The sequence below is a fragment of the Oncorhynchus kisutch genome, unplaced genomic scaffold (assembly GCF_002021735.2).
Source record: "Oncorhynchus kisutch isolate 150728-3 unplaced genomic scaffold, Okis_V2 scaffold2108, whole genome shotgun sequence".
NCBI classification, from domain to species: Eukaryota; Metazoa; Chordata; class Actinopteri; order Salmoniformes; family Salmonidae; genus Oncorhynchus; species Oncorhynchus kisutch.
Window position 1 is genome coordinate 1 of NW_022264053.1, and position 18,385 is coordinate 18,385.

An 18,385-nucleotide genomic window follows, 5' to 3' on the forward strand; every position below is an offset into this window, starting at 1 on the left:
GAGAGAGAGAGAGAAAACAAGCACAACCTGTACTTTACATAGCTTATGGTGTGGTTATGGCTGAGTTATAAATGGTACACCAGGCTGCCTTATATTGGTGTTGTGGTGATTGATAGAGGAATGGAAGGAACCCACTGCCAACCATATCCCTCATGTAGAGGAAATGTAGAGGAAGCAGGACAGAGAAAAGACGAGAGAAAGGCGGAGAGAGCAGGAGAGAGCAGGACATCATGACAGTGAGGGAGAAAGAGTGAAAAAGAAGAAGCGAGGGAGGGAGGGAGGGAGGGAGGCGGGAAACTGGTTGGGTGAGAAACACTTATAACTCAGGCCCATAGATTATGACAGTCCAATCTCCCAGCCTGTCGCCTGAAAAACAACAACAAACCAACCATCCAGGGAGGACAGAGGGGGCTTCACAAATGACACCCTAATCCCTATGTAGTGCACTCCTATTGACCATGGTCCCTGGTGCAACCTTAGGGCACTACACTGCATCAGTACGGCACTACACTGCATCAGTACGGCACTACACTGCAACCGTAGGGCACTACACTGCAACCGTAGGGCACTACACTGCAACCGTAGGGCACTACACTGCAACCGTAGGGCACTACACTGCAACCTTAGGGAACTACACTGCAACCGTAGGGCACTACACTGCAACCGTAGGCCAGAACACTGCAACCGTAGGGAATTTCACTGCAACCGTAGGGCACAACTCTGCAACACTAGGGCCCTAAATTGTAACCGTAGGGCACAACACTGCAACCGTAGGGCACTACACTGCAACCGTAGGGCACTACACTGCAACCTTAGGGAACTACACTGCAACCGTAGGGCACTACACTGCAACCGTAGGGCAGAACACTGCAACCGTAGGGAATTTCACTGCAACCGTAGGGCACAACTCTGCAACACTAGGGCCCTAAATTGTAACCGTAGGGCACAACACTGCAACCGTAGGGCATTACACTGCAACCGCAGGGCACTAAACTGCAACTGTAGGGCACTACACTACACCCTTAGGGCACTGTACTGCAACCGTAGGGACCTACACTACACCCTTAGGGCACTACACTGCAGCCGTAGGGCACTACACTACAAACTAGGGCACTACACTGCAGCCGTAGGGCATTACACTGCAACCGTAGGGCACTACACTGCAACCGTAGGGCACTACACTGCAACCATAGGGCACAACACTTCAACTGTAGGGCACTACACTGCAGCCGTAGGGCATTACACTGCAACCGTAAGGCACTACACTGCAACTGTAGGCACAACACTGCAACACTAGGGCCCTAAATTGACCGTAGGGCACAACACTGCAACCGTAGGGCACTACACTGCAACCGTGGGGCACAAACACTGCATCCGTAGGGCATTACAACACTGCAACCATAGGGCACAAACACTTCAACTGTAGGGCACTACACTGCAGCCGTAGGGCATTACACTGCAACCGTAAGGCACTACACTGCAACTGTAGGGCACAACACTGCAACACTAGGGCCCTAAATTGTAACCGTAGGGCACAACACTGCAACCGTAGGGCACTACACTGCAACCGTGGGGCACAACACTGCATCCGTAGGGCATTACACTGCATCCGTAGGGCACAACACTGCAACCGTAGGGCACAACACTACAACCGCAGGGCACTACACTGCAACCGTAGGGCACTAAACTGCAACTGTAGGGCACTACACTACACCCTTTTGGCACTGTACTGCAACCGTAGGGCACTACACTACACCCTTAGGGCACTACACTGCAGCCGTAGGGCACTACACTGCAACTGTAGGGCACTACACTACAAACTAGGGCACTACACTGCAACTGTAGGGCACTACAATGCAACTGTAGGGCACTACACTACAAACTAGGGCACTACACTGCAACTGTAGGGCACTACAATGCAACCGTAGGGCGATACACTGCAACAGTATGATACTACACTGCAACCATATGATACTACACTGCAACCATATGATACTACACACTGCAACCATATGATACTACACTGCAACCGTATGATACTACACACTGCAACCGTATGATACTACACTGCAACTGTATGATACTACACTGCAACCGTATGATACTACACTGCAACCGTATGATACTACACACTGCAACCGTATGATACTACACACTGCAACCGTATGATACTACACTGCAACCATATGATACTGCACACTGCAACCGTATGATACTACACTGCAACCGTATGATACTACACACTGCAACCATATGATACTACACACTGCAACCGTATGATACTACACTGCAACCGTATGATACTACACACTGCAACCATATGATACTACACACTGCACTCGTATTATACTACACTGCAACCGTATGATACTACACACTGCAACCGTATGATACTACACACTGCAACCGTATGATACTACACACTGCAACCATATGATACTACACACTGCAACCGTATGATACTACACACTGCAACCGTATGATACTACACACTGCAACCGTATGATACTACACACTGCAACCGTATGATACTACACACTGCAACCGTATGATACTACACTGCATCTGTATGATACTACACACTGCAACCGTATGATACTACACTGCAACCATATGATACTACACACTGCAACCATATGATACTACACTGCAACCATATGATACTACACACTGCAACCGTATGATACTACACTGCAACCATATGATACTACACTGCAACCATATGATACTACACACTGCAACCGTATGATACTACACACTGCAACCATATGATACTACACTGCAACCATATGATACTACACACTGCAACCGTATGATACTACACTGCAACCATATGATACTACACTGCAACCATATGATACTACACACTGCAACCGTATGATACTACACACTGCAACCATATGATACTACACACTGCAACCGTATGATACTACACACTGCAACCGTATGATACTACACACTGCAACCGTATGATACTACACACTGCAACCATATGATACTACACACTGCAACTGTAGAGCACAACACTGCATCCGTATGATACTACACTGCATTCCTATGATACTACACACTGCAACTGTAGAGCACAACACTGCAACCATATGATACTACACACTGCAACCGTATGATACTACACACTGCAACCATATGATACTACACACTGCAACCGTATGATACTACACACTGCAACTGTATGATACTACACACTGCAACCGTATGATACTACACACTGCAACCGTATGATACTACACTGCAACCGTATGATACTACACTGCAACCGTATGATACTACACACTGCAACCGTATGATACTACACACTGCATCCATATGATACTACACTGCAACCGTATGATACTACACTGCAACCATATGATACTACACACTGCAACCGTATGATACTACACTGCAACCGTATGATACTACACACTGCAACCATATGATACTACACACTGCAACCGTATGATACTACACTGCAACCATATGATACTACACTGCAACCATATGATACTACACTGCAACCATATGATACTACACACTGCAACCGTATGATACTACACACTGCAACCATATGATACTACACTGCAACCATATGATACTACACACTGCAACCGTATGATACTACACTGCAACCGTATGATACTACACACTGCAACCGTATGATACTACACACTGCAACTGTATATACACACTACTATATTACTACACACTGCAACCGTATGATACTACACTGCAACCGTATGATACTACACACTGCAACCGTATGATACTACACACTGCAACCATATGATACTACACACTGCAACTGTATGATACTACACACTGCAACCGTATGATACTACACACTGCAACCGTATGATACTACACTGAACGTATGATACTACACACTGCAACCGTATGATACTACACACTGCAACCGTATGATACTACACTGCAACCGTATGATACTACACACTGCAACCGTATGATACTACAGTTTACAAAAAAACAGATGATTAGCACATCTATTCCTTCTTAAAATTCAACATTCTGGAAAGTAGAGTTGTGCAAAAAGCTAATTTCACAACTAAATAACTCATCAGAAAATTTGGGGATGAACTTCAGAGCGCATGCATTTCAAGTATTAGCTCTACCATAGAGGCAAATCCCCTTACTATATAATAGCATGGTTGCCATTTTGAAAAACTTTTTTCTCTTCAAAGTCCTCCAGTGAAAGAACTTCACATGGTACCAGCTATCTTTCAGTAAGGCACGGATGGGATTTGAAACCATGATCTTCGGTTTACAAGACCGACGCCTTACCGCTTGGCCACCATGCCACTCTATGCTGCAAGATTTTTATCAACATTCTGGAAAGTAGTAGTTGTGTAATATGAATTTGGGACACAAATAACATCTCTGTTTCCTGTGAGAATTTCAACATTCTGGAAAGTAGGAGTTGTGTAATGTGAATTTGGCACACAAATACTCAGTGGAGAACTTGGGATTGAACCAAGGACCTCATACTAAAATAGCATGCACTCCCCCTCTGAGCTTCGATCCAATTTTATTTGCAGATAAAATGCAATATTAATACAATGTACTTTTTATATACACCACTCCATTGAAACTACAATGAAATGATAGCAGCAATTCTAAATACAAGCAAGTATGGACAGTCATCTAACCAATGAACTTCAGTTTTTGAAAATGATGCAATTGAAGTTGGCAACCATGCCACTTCTGTTACATAAATGTACGAACAGGGATTGAACACATGTTCTTCAGATTACAAGAGCAAATTATTTAGCACGTCTCTGTTTCCTGCTGAGAATTTCAACATTCTGGAAAGTAGGAGATGGGCCATTGCAAAATGTTTAATGGAGAAGCTGGGGATTGAACCAGGACCTCATACATGCGAAGCATGCGCTCTACCACTGAGCTACATCCCCTTTCTGTAAAAAAATTGTTTTTCTTATTTTTTAAATTTCACCTATAATTAATCAGGTAAGCTAGTTGAGAACAAGTTTTCATATTCAACTGCGACCTGGCCAAGATAAAGCAAAGCAGCGCAACACAAAACAACAACAAGAGTTACAGATGGAATAAACAAGCCTACAGTCAATAACACAATAGAAGAAAAAAGAAAGTCTATATACAGTGCGTGCAAATGGAGGTAAGGCAATAAATAGGCAATAGTAGCGAAGTATTTACAATTTAGCAAATTAACACTGGAGTGATAGATGAGCAGATGATGATGTGCAAGTAGAAATACTGGTGTGCAAAGAGCAGAAAGTATATTAAAACAATATGGGGATGAGGTAGGTAGATTGGTGGGGGGCTATTTACAAATGGGCTTTGTACAGCTGCAGCGATCAGTTAGCTGCTCAGATAGCCGATGTTAAAGTTAGCAGTGTTGCCAACACCTCAGTAAGGAAAGTAGCTATTGGCTGTCCTAAAAGTCGCTAGAAGTTGCTAAATGATGTCATCACTAATTTGCATAATTGTCCATGTGCATGTAATTGTAATGGACACTGTAGGAGTGAGGAATAACATTGTGGAAGAGACAAAAAGTGAGTAAAATGAAAATGTCTGCAAGTATTCAGAGGGGTCTGAATACTTGCTAAATACAGCGACTAAGTCGCTAAGTTGGCAACACTGGAACGAATTTTTGCAATTCGTTCCAGTCATTGTCAGCAGAGAACTGGAAGGAAAGGCGGCCAAAGGAGGTGTTGGCTTTGGGGATGACCAGTGAGATATACCTGCTGGAACGTGTGCTACGGGTGGGTGTTGTTATCGTGACCAGTGAGCTGAGATAAGGTGGAGCTTTACCTAGCATAGACTAAAAAGATGACCTGGAACCAGTGGGTCTGGCGACGAATATGTAGCGAGGGCCAGCCGGCTAGAGCATACAGGTCGTAGTGGCCATATCAATACAAATTGACCCTTTCTTTACACTGTTCTAATGAAAGTACATTTCCAAAATATCATCTAGCTTCCATAAACGTCGAACAAGGCTTGAACCCAGGATTGAACCCATGTGCTTCAGTTTACAAAACAGATGACTTAGCACATCTATTTCCTTCTTAAAATGTCAACATTCTGGAAAGTAGAGTTGTGCAAAAGCTAATTTCACAACTAAATATACTCATCAGAAAATTTGGGGATGAACTTCAGAGCGCATGCATTTCAAGTATTAGCTCTACCATAGAGGCACATCCCTTACTATATAATAGCAGGGTTGCCATTTTGAGAAAACTTTTTTTCTCTTCAAAGTCCTCCAGTGAAAGAACCTTCACATGGTACCAGCTATCTTTCAGTAAGGCACGGATGGGATTTGAACCCATGATCTTCGGTTTACAAGACCGACGCCTTACCGCTTGGCCACCATGCCACTCTATGCTGCAAGATTTTATCAACATTCTGGAAAGTAGTAGTTGTGTAATGTGAATTTGGGACACAAATAACATCTCTGTTTCCTGTGAGAATTTCAACATTCTGGAAAGTAGGAGTTGTGTAATGTGAATTTGGCACACAAATACTCAGTGGAGAACCTTGGGATTGAACCAAGGACCTCATACTAAAATAGCATGCACTCCCCCTCTGAGCTTCGATCCAATTTTATTTGCAGATAAAATGCAATATTAATACAATGTACTTTTTATATACACCACTCCATTGAAACTACAATGAAATGATAGCAGCAATTCTAAATACAAGCAAGTATGGACAGTCTTCTAACCAATGAACTTCAGTTTTTGAAAATGATGCAATTGAAGTTGGCAACCATGTCACTTCTGTTACATAAATGTACGAACAGGGATTGAACACATGTTCTTCAGATTACAAGAGCAAATTATTTAGCACGTCTCTGTTTCCTGCTGAGAATTTCAACATTCTGGAAAGTAGGAGATGGGCCATTGCAAAATGTTTAATGGAGAAGTTGGGGATTGAACCCAGGACCTCATACATGCGAAGCATGCGCTCTACCACTGAGCTACATCCCTTTCTGTGAAAGAAATTGTTTTTCTTATTTTTTAAATTTCACCTATAATTAATCAGGTAAGCTAGTTGAGAACAAGTTTTCATATTCAACTGCGACCTGGCCAAGATAAAGCAAAGCAGCGCAACACAAACAACAACACAGAGTTACAGATGGAATAAACAAGCCTACAGTCAATAACACAATAGAAGAAAAAAAGAAAGTCTATATACAGTGCGTGCAAATGGAGGTAAGGCAATAAATAGGCAATAGTAGCGAAGTATTTACAATTTAGCAAATTAACACTGGAGTGATAGATGAGCAGATGATGATGTGCAAGTAGAAATACTGGTGTGCAAAGAGCAGAAAGTATATTAAAACAATATGGGGATGAGGTAGGTAGATTGGGTGGGCTATTTACAAATGGGCTTTGTACAGCTGCAGCGATCAGTTAGCTGCTCAGATAGCCGATGTTAAAGTTAGCAGTGTTGCCAACACCTCAGTAAGGAAAGTAGCTATTGGCTGTCCTAAAAGTCGCTAGAAGTTGCTAAATGATGTCATCACCTAATTTGCATAATTGCCCATGTGCATGTAATTGTAATGGACACTGTAGGAGTGAGGAATAACATTGTGGAAGAGACAAAAAGTGAGTAAAATGAAAATGTCTGCAAGTATTCAGAGGGGTCTGAATACTTGCTAAATACAGCGACTAAGTCGCTAAGTTGGCAACACTGGAACGAATTTTTGCAATTCGTTCCAGTCATTGTCAGCAGAGAACTGGAAGGAAAGGCGGCCAAAGGAGGTGTTGGCTTTGGGGATGACCAGTGAGATATACCTGCTGGAACGTGTGCTACGGGTGGGGTGTTGTTATCGTGACCAGTGAGCTGAGATAAGGTGGAGCTTTACCTAGCATAGACTAAAAAGATGACCTGGAACCAGTGGGTCTGGCGACGAATATGTAGCGAGGGCCAGCCGGCTAGAGCATACAGGTCGTAGTGGCCATATCAATACAAATTGACCCTTTCTTTACACTGTTCTAATGAAAGTACATTTCCAAAATATCATCTAGCTTCCATAAACGTCGAACAAGGCTTGAACCAGGATTGAACCCATGTGCTTCAGTTTACAAAACAGATGACTTAGCACATCTATTTCCTTCTTAAAATGTCAACATTCTGGAAAGTAGAGTTGTGCAAAAGCTAATTTCACAACTAAATATACTCATCAGAAAATTTGGGGATGAACTTCAGAGCGCATGCATTTCAAGTATTAGCTCTACCATAGAGGCACATCCCCTTACTATATAATAGCATGGTTGCCATTTGAGAAAACTTTTTTTCTCTTCAAAGTCCTCCAGTGAAAGAACCTTCACATGGTACCAGCTATCTTTCAGTAAGGCACGGATGGGATTTGAACCCATGATCTTCGGTTTACAAGACCGACGCCTTACCGCTTGGCCACCATGCCACTCTATGCTGCCAAGATTTTTATCAACATTCTGGAAAGTAGTAGTTGTGTAATATGAATTTGGGACACAAATAACATCTCTGTTTCCTGTGAGAATTTCAACATTCTGGAAAGTAGGAGTTGTGTAATGTGAATTTGGCACACAAATACTCAGTGGAGAACCTTGGGATTGAACCAAGGACCTCATACTAAAATAGCATGCACTCCCCCTCTGAGCTTCGATCCAATTTTATTTGCAGATAAAATGCAATATTAATACAATGTACTTTTTATATACACCACTCCATTGAAACTACAATGAAATGATAGCAGCAATTCTAAATACAAGCAAGTATGGACAGTCCTTCTAACCAATGAACTTCAGTTTTTGAAAATGATGCAATTGAAGTTGGCAACCATGCACTTCTGTTACATAAATGTACGAACAGGGATTGAACACATGTTCCTTCAGATTACAAGAGCAAATTATTTAGCACGTCTCTGTTTCCTGCTGAGAATTTCAACATTCTGGAAAGTAGGAGATGGGCCATTGCAAAATGTTTAATGGAGAAGCTGGGGATTGAACCCAGGACCTCATACATGCGAAGCATGCGCTCTACCACTGAGCTACATCCCCTTTCTGTGAAAGAAATTGTTTTTTCTTATTTTTTTAACATTTCACCTATAATTAATCAGGTAAGCTAGTTGAGAACAAGTTTCATATTCAACTGCGACCTGGCCAAGATAAAGCAAAGCAGCGCAACACAAACAACAACACAGAGTACAGATGGAATAAACAAGCCTACAGTCAATAACACAATAGAAGAAAAAAAGAAAGTCTATATACAGTGCGTGCAAATGGAGGTAAGGCAAATAAATAGGCAATAGTAGCGAAGTATTTACAATTTAGCAAATTAACACTGGAGTGATAGATGAGCAGATGATGATGTGCAAGTAGAAATACTGGTTGTGCAAAGAGCAGAAAGTATATTAAAACAATATGGGGCTGAGGTAGGTAGATTGGGTGGGCTATTTACAAATGGGCTTTGTACAGCCTGCAGCGATCAGTTAGCTGCTCAGATAGCCGATGTTTAAAGTTAGCAGTGTTGCCAACACCTCAGTAAGGAAAGTAGCTATTGGCTGTCCTAAAAGTCGCTAGAAGTTGCTAAATGATGTCATCACCTAATTTGCATAATTGTCCATGTGCATGTAATTGTAATGGACCACTGTAGGAGTGAGGAATAACATTGTGGAAGAGACAAAAAGTGAGTAAAATGAAAATGTCTGCAAGTATTCAGAGGGGTCTGAATACTTGCTAAATACAGCGACTAAGTCGCTAAGTTGGCAACACTGGAACGAATTTTTGCAATTCGTTCCAGTCATTGTCAGCAGAGAACTGGAAGGAAAGGCGGCCAAAGGAGGTGTTGGCTTTGGGGATGACCAGTGAGATATACCTGCTGGAACGTGTGCTACGGGTGGGTGTTGTTATCGTGACCAGTGAGCTGAGATAAGGTGGAGCTTTACCTAGCATAGACTAAAAAGATGACCTGGAACCAGTGGGTCTGGCGACGAATATGTAGCGAGGGCCAGCCGGCTAGAGCATACAGGTCGTAGTGGCCATATCAATACAAATTGACCCTTTCTTTACACTGTTCTAATGAAAGTACATTTCCAAAATATCATCTAGCTTCCATAAACGTCGAACAAGGCTTGAACCCAGGATTGAACCCATGTGCTTCAGTTTACAAAAACAGATGATTTAGCACATCTATTTCCTTCTTAAAATGTCAACATTCTGGAAAGTAGAGTTGTGCAAAAGCTAATTTCACAACTAAATATACTCATCAGAAAATTGGGGATGAACTTCAGAGCGCATGCATTTCAAGTATTAGCTCTACCATAGAGGCACATCCCCTTACTATATAATAGCATGGTTGCCATTTTGAGAAAACTTTTTTTCTCTTCAAAGTCCTCCAGTGAAAGAACCTTCACATGGTACCAGCTATCTTTCAGTAAGGCACGGATGGGATTTGAACCCATGATCTTCGGTTTACAAGACCGACGCCTTACCGCTTGGCCACCATGCCACTCTATGCTGCAAGATTTTTATCAACATTCTGGAAAGTAGTAGTTGTGTAATATGAATTTGGGACACAAATAACATCTCTGTTTCCTGTGAGAATTTCAACATTCTGGAAAGTAGGAGTTGTGTAATGTGAATTTGGCACACAAATACTCAGTGGAAGAACCTTGGGATTGAACCAAGGACCTCATACTAAAATAGCATGCACTCCCCCTCTGAGCTTCGATCCAATTTTATTTGCAGATAAAATGCAATATTAATACAATGTACTTTTTATATACACCACTCCATTGAAACTACAATGAAATGATAGCAGCAATTCTAAATACAAGCAAGTATGGACAGTCATCTAACCAATGAACTTCAGTTTTTGAAAATGATGCATTGAAGTTGGCAACCATGCCACTTCTGTTACATAAATGTACGAACAGGATTGAACACATGTTCTTCAGATTACAAGAGCAAATTATTTAGCACGTCTCTGTTCCTGCTGAGAATTTCAACATTCTGGAAAGTAGGAGATGGGCCATTGCAAAATGTTTTAATGGAGAAGCTGGGGATTGAACCCAGGACCTCATACATGCGAAGCATGCGCTCTACCACTGAGCTACATCCCCTTTCTGTGAAAGAAATGGTTTTTTTCTTATTTTTTTAAATTTCACCTATAATTAATCAGGTAAGCTAGTTGAGAACAGTTTTCATATTCAACTGCGACCTGGCCAAGATAAGCAAAGCAGCGCAACACAAACAACAACACAGAGTTACAGATGGAATAAACAAGCCTACAGTCAATAACACAATAGAAGAAAAAAAGAAAGTCTATATACAGTGCGTGCAAATGGAGGTAAGGCAATAAATAGGCAATAGTAGCGAAGTATTTACAATTTAGCAAATTAACACTGGAGTGATAGATGAGCAGATGATGATGTGCAAGTAGAAATACTGGTGTGCAAAGAGCAGAAAGTATATTAAAACAATATGGGGATGAGGTAGGTAGATTGGGTGGGCTATTTACAAATGGGCTTTGTACAGCTGCAGCGATCAGTTAGCTGCTCAGATAGCCGATGTTTAAAGTTAGCAGTGTTGCCAACACCTCAGTAAGGAAAGTAGCTATTGGCTGTCCTAAAAGTCGCTAGAAGTTGCTAAATGATGTCATCACCTAATTTGCATAATTGTCCATGTGCATGTAATTGTAATGGACACTGTAGGAGTGAGGAATAACATTGTGGAAGAGACAAAAAGTGAGTAAAATGAAAATGTCTGCAAGTATTCAGAGGGGTCTGAATACTTGCTAAATACAGCGACTAAGTCGCTAAGTTGGCAACACTGGAACGAATTTTTGCAATTCGTTCCAGTCATTGTCAGCAGAGAACTGGAAGGAAAGGCGGCCAAAGGAGGTGTTGGCTTTGGGGATGACCAGTGAGATATACCTGCTGGAACGTGTGCTACGGGTGGGTGTTGTTATCGTGACCAGTGAGCTGAGATAAGGTGGAGCTTTACCTATCATAGACTAAAAAGATGACCTGGAACCAGTGGGTCTGGCGACGAATATGTAGCGAGGGCCAGCCGGCTAGAGCATACAGGTCGTAGTGGCCATATCAATACAAATTGACCCTTTCTTTACACTGTTCTAATGAAAGTACATTTCCAAAATATCATCTAGCTTCCATAAACGTCGAACAAGGCTTGAACCCAGGATTGAACCCATGTGCTTCAGTTTACAAAAACAGATGATTTAGCACATCTATTTCCTTCTTAAAATGTCAACATTCTGGAAAGTAGAGTTGTGCAAAAGCTAATTTCACAACTAAATATACTCATCAGAAAATTTGGGGATGAACTTCAGAGCGCATGCATTTCAAGTATTAGCTCTACCATAGAGGCACATCCCCTTACTATATAATAGCATGGTTGCCATTTTGAGAAAACTTTTTTTCTCTTCAAAGTCCTCCAGTGAAAGAACCTTCACATGGTACCAGCTATCTTTCAGTAAGGCACGGATGGGATTTGAACCCATGATCTTCGGTTTACAAGACCGACGCCTTACCGCTTGGCCACCATGCCACTCTATGCTGCAAGATTTATATCAACATTCTGGAAAGTAGTAGTTGTGTAATATGAATTTGGGACACAAATTACATCTCTGTTTCCTGTGAGAATTTCAACATTCTGGAAAGTAGGAGTTGTGTAATGTGAATTTGGCACACAAATACTCAGTGGAGAACCTTGGGATTGAACCAAGGACCTCATACTAAAATAGCATGCACTCCCCCTCTGAGCTTCGATCCAATTTTATTTGCAGATAAAATGCAATATTAATACAATGTACTTTTTATATACACCACTCCATTGAAACTACAATGAAATGATAGCAGCAATTCTAAATACAAGCAAGTATGGACAGTCTATCTAACCAATGAACTTCAGTTTTTGAAAATGATGCAATTGAAGTTGGCAACCATGCCACTTCTGTTACATAAATGTACGAACAGGGATTGAACACATGTTCTTCAGATTACAAGAGCAAATTATTTAGCACGTCTCTGTTTCCTGCTGAGAATTTCAACATTCTGGAAAGTAGGAGATGGGCCATTGCAAAATTTTTAATGGAGAAGCTGGGGATTGAACCCAGGACCTCATACATGCGAAGCATGCGCTCTACCACTGAGCTACATCCCCTTTCTGTGAAAGAACATGTTTTTTCTTATTTTTTAAATTTCACCTATAATTAATCAGGTAAGCTAGTTGAGAACAAGTTTTCATATTCAACTGCGACCTGGCCAAGATAAAGCAAAGCAGCGCAACACAACAACAACACAGAGTTACAGATGGAATAAACAAGCCTACAGTCAATAACACAATAGAAGAAAAAAAGAAAGTCTATATACAGTGCGTGCAAATGGAGGTAAGGCAATAAATAGGCAATAGTAGCGAAGTATTTACAATTAGCAAATTAACACTGGAGTGATAGATGAGCAGATGATGATGTGCAAGTAGAAATACTGGGTGTGCAAAGAGCAGAAAGTATATTAAAACAATATGGGGATGAGGTAGGTAGATTGGGTGGGCTATTTACAAATGGGCTTTGTACAGCTGCAGCGATCAGTTAGCTGCTCAGATAGCCGATGTTAAAGTTAGCAGTGTTGCCAACACCTCAGTAAGGAAAGTAGCTATTGGCTGTCCTAAAGTCGCTAGAAGTTGCTAATGATGTCATCACATAATTTGCATAATTGTCCATGTGCATGTAATTGTAATGGACACTGTAGGAGTGAGGAATAACATTGTGGAAGAGACAAAAAGTGAGTAAAATGAAAATGTCTGCAAGTATTCAGAGGGGTCTGAATACTTGCTAAATACAGCGACTAAGTCGCTAAGTTGGCAACACTGGAACGAATTTTTGCAATTCGTTCCAGTCATTGTCACAGAGAACTGGAAGGAAAGGCGGCCAAAGGAGGTGTTGGCTTTGGGGATGACCAGTGAGATATACCTGCTGGAACGTGTGCTACGGGTGGGTGTTGTATCGTGACCATTGAGCTGAGATAAGGTGGAGCTTTACCTAGCATAGACTAAAAAGATGACCTGGAACCAGTGGGTCTGGCGACGAATATGTAGCGAGGGCCAGCCGGCTAGAGCATACAGGTCGTAAGTGGCCATATCAATACAAATTGACCCTTTCTTTACACTGTTCTAATGAAAGTACATTTCCAAAATATCATCTAGCTTCCATAAACGTCGAACAAGGCTTGAACCCAGGATTGAACCCATGTGCTTCAGTTTACAAAAACAGATGATTTAGCACATCTATTTCCTTCTTAAAATGTCACATTCTGGAAAGTAGAGTTGTGCAAAAGCTAATTTCACGACTAAATATACTCATCAGAAAATTTGGGGATGAACTTCAGAGCGCATGCATTTCAAGTATTAGCTCTACCATAGAGGCACATCCCCTTACTATATAATAGCATGGGTTGCCATTTTTGAGAAAAAAAAGTTCTCTTCAAAGTCCTCCACTGAAAGAACCTTCACATGGTACCCAGCAATCTTTCAGTAAGGCACGGATGGGATTTGAACCCATGATCTTCGGTTTACAAGACCGAACGCCTTACCGCTTGGCCACCATGCCACTCTATGATGCAAGATTTTTATCAACATTCTGGAAAGTAGTAGTTGTGTAATGTGAATTTGGCACACAATAACATCTCTGTTTCCTGTGAGAATTTCAACATTCTGGAAAGTAGGAGTTGTGTAATGTGAATTTGGCACACAATACTCAGTGGGAGAACCTTGGGATTGAACCAAGGACCTCATACTAAATAGCATGCACTCCCCCTCTGAGCTTCGATCCAATTTTATTGCAGATAAAATGCAATATTAATACACTGTACTTTTTATATACACCACTCCATTGAAACTACAATGAAATGATAGCAGCAATTCTAAATACAAGCAAGTATGGACAGTCATCTAACCAATGACTTCAGTTTTGAAAATGATGCAATTGAAGTTGGCAACCATGCCACTTCTGTTACATAAATGTACGAACAGGGATTGAACACATGTTCTTCAGATTACAAGAGCAAATTATTTAGCACGTCTCTGTTTCCTGCTGAGAATTTCAACATTCTGGAAAGTAGGAGATGGCCATTGCAAAATTTTTAATGGAGAAAGCTGGGGATTGAACCCAGGACCTCATACATGCGAAGCATGCGCTCTACCACTGAGCTACATCCCCTTTTCTGTGAAAGAAATGGTTTTTTCTTATTTTTTTACCTTTTCACCTATAATTAATCAGGTAAGCTAGTTGAGAACCAGTTTCATATTCAACTGCGACTGCCACGATAAAGCAAAGCAGCGCAACACAAACAACAACACAGAGTTACAGATGAATAAACAAGCCTACAGTCAAACACAATAGAAGAAAAAAAAGAAAGTCTATATACAGTGCGTGCAAATGGAGGTAAGGCAATAAATAGGCAATCGTAGCGAAAGTATTTACAATTTAGCACATTAACACTGGAGTGATAGATGAGCAGATGATGATGTGCAAGTAGAAATACTGGGTGCAAAGAGCAGAAAGTATATTAAACAATATGGGGATGAGGTAGGTAGATTGGGTGGGCTATTTCAAATGGGCTTTGTACAGCGTGCAGACGATCAGTTAGCTGCTCAGATAGCCGATGTTAAAAGTTAGCCAAGTGTTGCCAAACACCTCAGTAAGGGAAATTAGCTATTGGCTGTCCTAATAAAGTCGCTAGAAGTTGCAAATGATGTCACACCTAATTTGCATAATTGTCCATGTGCATGTCATTGTAATGGACACTGTAGGAGTGAGGAATAAACATTGTGGAAGAGACAAAAGTGAGTAAAATGAAAATGTCTGCAAAGTATTCAGAGGGGGTCTGAATACTTCTAAATACAGCGACTAAGTCGTCTAAGGTGGCAACACTGGAACGACTTTTTGCAATTCGTTCCAGTCATTGTCAGCAGAGAGAACTGGAAGGAAGGGCGGCCAAAGGAGGTGTTGGCTTTGGGGGATGACCAGGTGAGATATACCTGCTGGAACGTGTGCTACGGGTGGGTGTTGTTATCGTGACCAGTGAGCTGAGATAAGGTGGAGCTTTACCTAGCATAGACTAAAAAGATGACCTGGAACCAGTGGGTCTGGCGACGAATATGTAGCGAGGGCCAGCCGGCTAGAGCATACAGGTCGTAGTGGCCATATCAATACAAATTGACCCTTTCTTTACACTGTTCTAATGAAAGTACATTTCCAAAATATCATCTAGCTTCCATAAACGTCGAACAAGGCTTGAACCCAGGATTGAACCCATGTGCTTCAGTTTACAAAAACAGATGATTTAGCACATCTATTTCCTTCTTAAATGTCAACATTCTGGAAAGTAGAGTTGTGCAAAAGCTAATTTCACAACTAAATATACTCATCAGAAAATTTGGGGATGAACTTCAGAGCGCATGCATTTCAAGTATTAGCTCTACCATAGAGGCACATCCCCTTACTATATAATAGCATGGTTGCCATTTTGAGAAAACTTTTTTCTCTTCAAAGTCCTCCAGTGAAAGAACCTTCACATGGTACCAGCTATCTTTCAGTAAGGCACGGATGGGATTTGAACCCATGATCTTCGGTTTACAAGACCGACGCCTTACCGCTTGGCCACCATGCCACTCTATGCTGCAAGATTTTATCAACATTCTGGAAAGTAGTAGTTGTGTAATGTGAATTTGGACACAAATAACATCTCTGTTTCCTGTGAGAATTTCAACATTCTGGAAAGTAGGAGTGTGTAATGTGAATTTGGCACACAAATACTCAGTGGAGAACCTTGGGATTGAACCAAGGACCCATACTAAAATAGCATGCACTCCCCCTCTGAGCTTCGATCCATTTTATTTGCAGATAAAATGCAATATTAATACAATGTACTTTTTATATACACCACTCCATTGAAACTACAATGAAATGATAGCAGCAATTCTAAATACAAGCAAGTATGGACAGTCATCTAACCAATGAACTTCAGTTTTGAAAATGATGCAATTGAAGTGGCAACCATGCCACTTCTGTTACATAAATGTACGAACAGGGATTGAACACATGTTCTTCAGATTACAGAGCAAATTATTTAGCACGTCTCTGTTCCTGCTGAGAATTTCAACATTCTGGAAAGTAGGAGATGGGCCATTGCAAATGTTTAATGGAGAAGCTGGGGATTGAACCCAGGACCTCATACATGCGAAGCATGCGCTCTACCACTGAGCTACATCCCCTTCTGTGAAAGAAATGTTTTTTCTTATTTTTAAATTTCACCTATAATTAATAAGGTAAGCTAGTTGAGAACAAGTTTCATATTCAACTGCGACCTGGCCAAGATAAAGCAAAGCAGCGCAACACAAACAACAACACAGAGTTAAGATGGAATAAACAAGCTACAGTCAATAACACAATAGAAGAAAAAAAGAAAGTCTATATACAGTGCGTGCAAATGGAGGTAAGGCAATAAAATAGGCAATAGTAGCGAGATTACAATTAGCAAATTAACACTGGAGTGATAGATGAGCAGGATGATGAGTGCAAGTAGAAATACTGGTGTGCCAAAGAGCAGACAGTATTATATAGATGATAACAGTAGTACAGTATTATATAGATGATAACAGTATTACATAGATGATAACAGTAGTATAGTATTATATAGATGATAACAGTAGTGCAGTACTACATAGATGATAACAGTAGTATAGTATTACATAGATGATAACAGTAGTGCAGTACTACATAGATGATAACAGTAGTACAGTATTATATAGATGATAACAGTAGTGCAGTACTACATAGATGATAACAGTAGTATAGTATTACATAGATGATAACAGTAGTATAGTATTACATAGATGATAACAGTAGTGCAGTACTACATAGATGATAACAGTAGTACAGTATTACATAGATGATAACAGTAGTAGATAGATGATAACAGTAGTATATAGATGATAACAGTAGTGCAGTACTACATAGATGATAACAGTAGTACAGTATTACATAGGTGATAACAGTAGTATAGTATTACATAGATGATAACAGTAGTGCAGTACTACATAGATGATAACAGTAGTATAGTATTACATAGATGATAACAGTAGTGCAGTACTACATAGATGATAACAGTAGTACAGTATTACATAGATGATAACAGTAGTATATAGATGATAACAGTAGTACAGTACTACATAGATGATAACAGTAGTACAGTATTATATAGATGATAACAGTAGTGCAGTACTACATAGATGATAACAGTAGTATAGTATTACATAGATGATAACAGTAGTGCAGTACTACATAGATGATAACAGTAGTACAGTATTACATAGATGATAAC

The 18,385-nt window shown here is 40.8% G+C and overlaps 14 non-coding genes across 14 annotated transcripts; all 14 read right to left on the bottom strand.

The window, feature by feature from the left end:
• Positions 1 to 4,244: 4,244 nt before the first annotated feature.
• On the bottom strand, positions 4,245 to 4,316 carry trnat-ugu (transfer RNA threonine (anticodon UGU)). The gene has a single exon. It is a non-coding gene; the product is annotated as a tRNA-Thr (tRNA).
• Positions 4,317 to 4,857: 541 nt separating this feature from the next.
• On the bottom strand, positions 4,858 to 4,928 carry trnaa-cgc (transfer RNA alanine (anticodon CGC)). The gene has a single exon. It is a non-coding gene; the product is annotated as a tRNA-Ala (tRNA).
• A 1,370-nt stretch (positions 4,929 to 6,298) lies between these two features.
• trnat-ugu (transfer RNA threonine (anticodon UGU)) lies at positions 6,299 to 6,370 on the bottom strand. The gene has a single exon. It is a non-coding gene; the product is annotated as a tRNA-Thr (tRNA).
• A 541-nt stretch (positions 6,371 to 6,911) lies between these two features.
• trnaa-cgc (transfer RNA alanine (anticodon CGC)) lies at positions 6,912 to 6,983 on the bottom strand. The gene has a single exon. It is a non-coding gene; the product is annotated as a tRNA-Ala (tRNA).
• Positions 6,984 to 8,353: 1,370 nt separating this feature from the next.
• Positions 8,354 to 8,425, bottom strand: trnat-ugu (transfer RNA threonine (anticodon UGU)). Its single transcript has one exon. It is a non-coding gene; the product is annotated as a tRNA-Thr (tRNA).
• A 544-nt stretch (positions 8,426 to 8,969) lies between these two features.
• On the bottom strand, positions 8,970 to 9,041 carry trnaa-cgc (transfer RNA alanine (anticodon CGC)). Its single transcript has one exon. It is a non-coding gene; the product is annotated as a tRNA-Ala (tRNA).
• Positions 9,042 to 10,419: 1,378 nt separating this feature from the next.
• trnat-ugu (transfer RNA threonine (anticodon UGU)) lies at positions 10,420 to 10,491 on the bottom strand. The gene has a single exon. It is a non-coding gene; the product is annotated as a tRNA-Thr (tRNA).
• Positions 10,492 to 11,032: 541 nt separating this feature from the next.
• Positions 11,033 to 11,104, bottom strand: trnaa-cgc (transfer RNA alanine (anticodon CGC)). Its single transcript has one exon. It is a non-coding gene; the product is annotated as a tRNA-Ala (tRNA).
• Positions 11,105 to 12,479: 1,375 nt separating this feature from the next.
• On the bottom strand, positions 12,480 to 12,551 carry trnat-ugu (transfer RNA threonine (anticodon UGU)). The gene has a single exon. It is a non-coding gene; the product is annotated as a tRNA-Thr (tRNA).
• A 543-nt stretch (positions 12,552 to 13,094) lies between these two features.
• Positions 13,095 to 13,166, bottom strand: trnaa-cgc (transfer RNA alanine (anticodon CGC)). The gene has a single exon. It is a non-coding gene; the product is annotated as a tRNA-Ala (tRNA).
• Positions 13,167 to 14,537: 1,371 nt separating this feature from the next.
• On the bottom strand, positions 14,538 to 14,610 carry trnat-ugu (transfer RNA threonine (anticodon UGU)). The gene has a single exon. It is a non-coding gene; the product is annotated as a tRNA-Thr (tRNA).
• Positions 14,611 to 15,147: 537 nt separating this feature from the next.
• On the bottom strand, positions 15,148 to 15,219 carry trnaa-cgc (transfer RNA alanine (anticodon CGC)). Its single transcript has one exon. It is a non-coding gene; the product is annotated as a tRNA-Ala (tRNA).
• Positions 15,220 to 16,600: 1,381 nt separating this feature from the next.
• On the bottom strand, positions 16,601 to 16,672 carry trnat-ugu (transfer RNA threonine (anticodon UGU)). The gene has a single exon. It is a non-coding gene; the product is annotated as a tRNA-Thr (tRNA).
• Positions 16,673 to 17,204: 532 nt separating this feature from the next.
• Positions 17,205 to 17,276, bottom strand: trnaa-cgc (transfer RNA alanine (anticodon CGC)). Its single transcript has one exon. It is a non-coding gene; the product is annotated as a tRNA-Ala (tRNA).
• Positions 17,277 to 18,385: the final 1,109 nt, after the last annotated feature.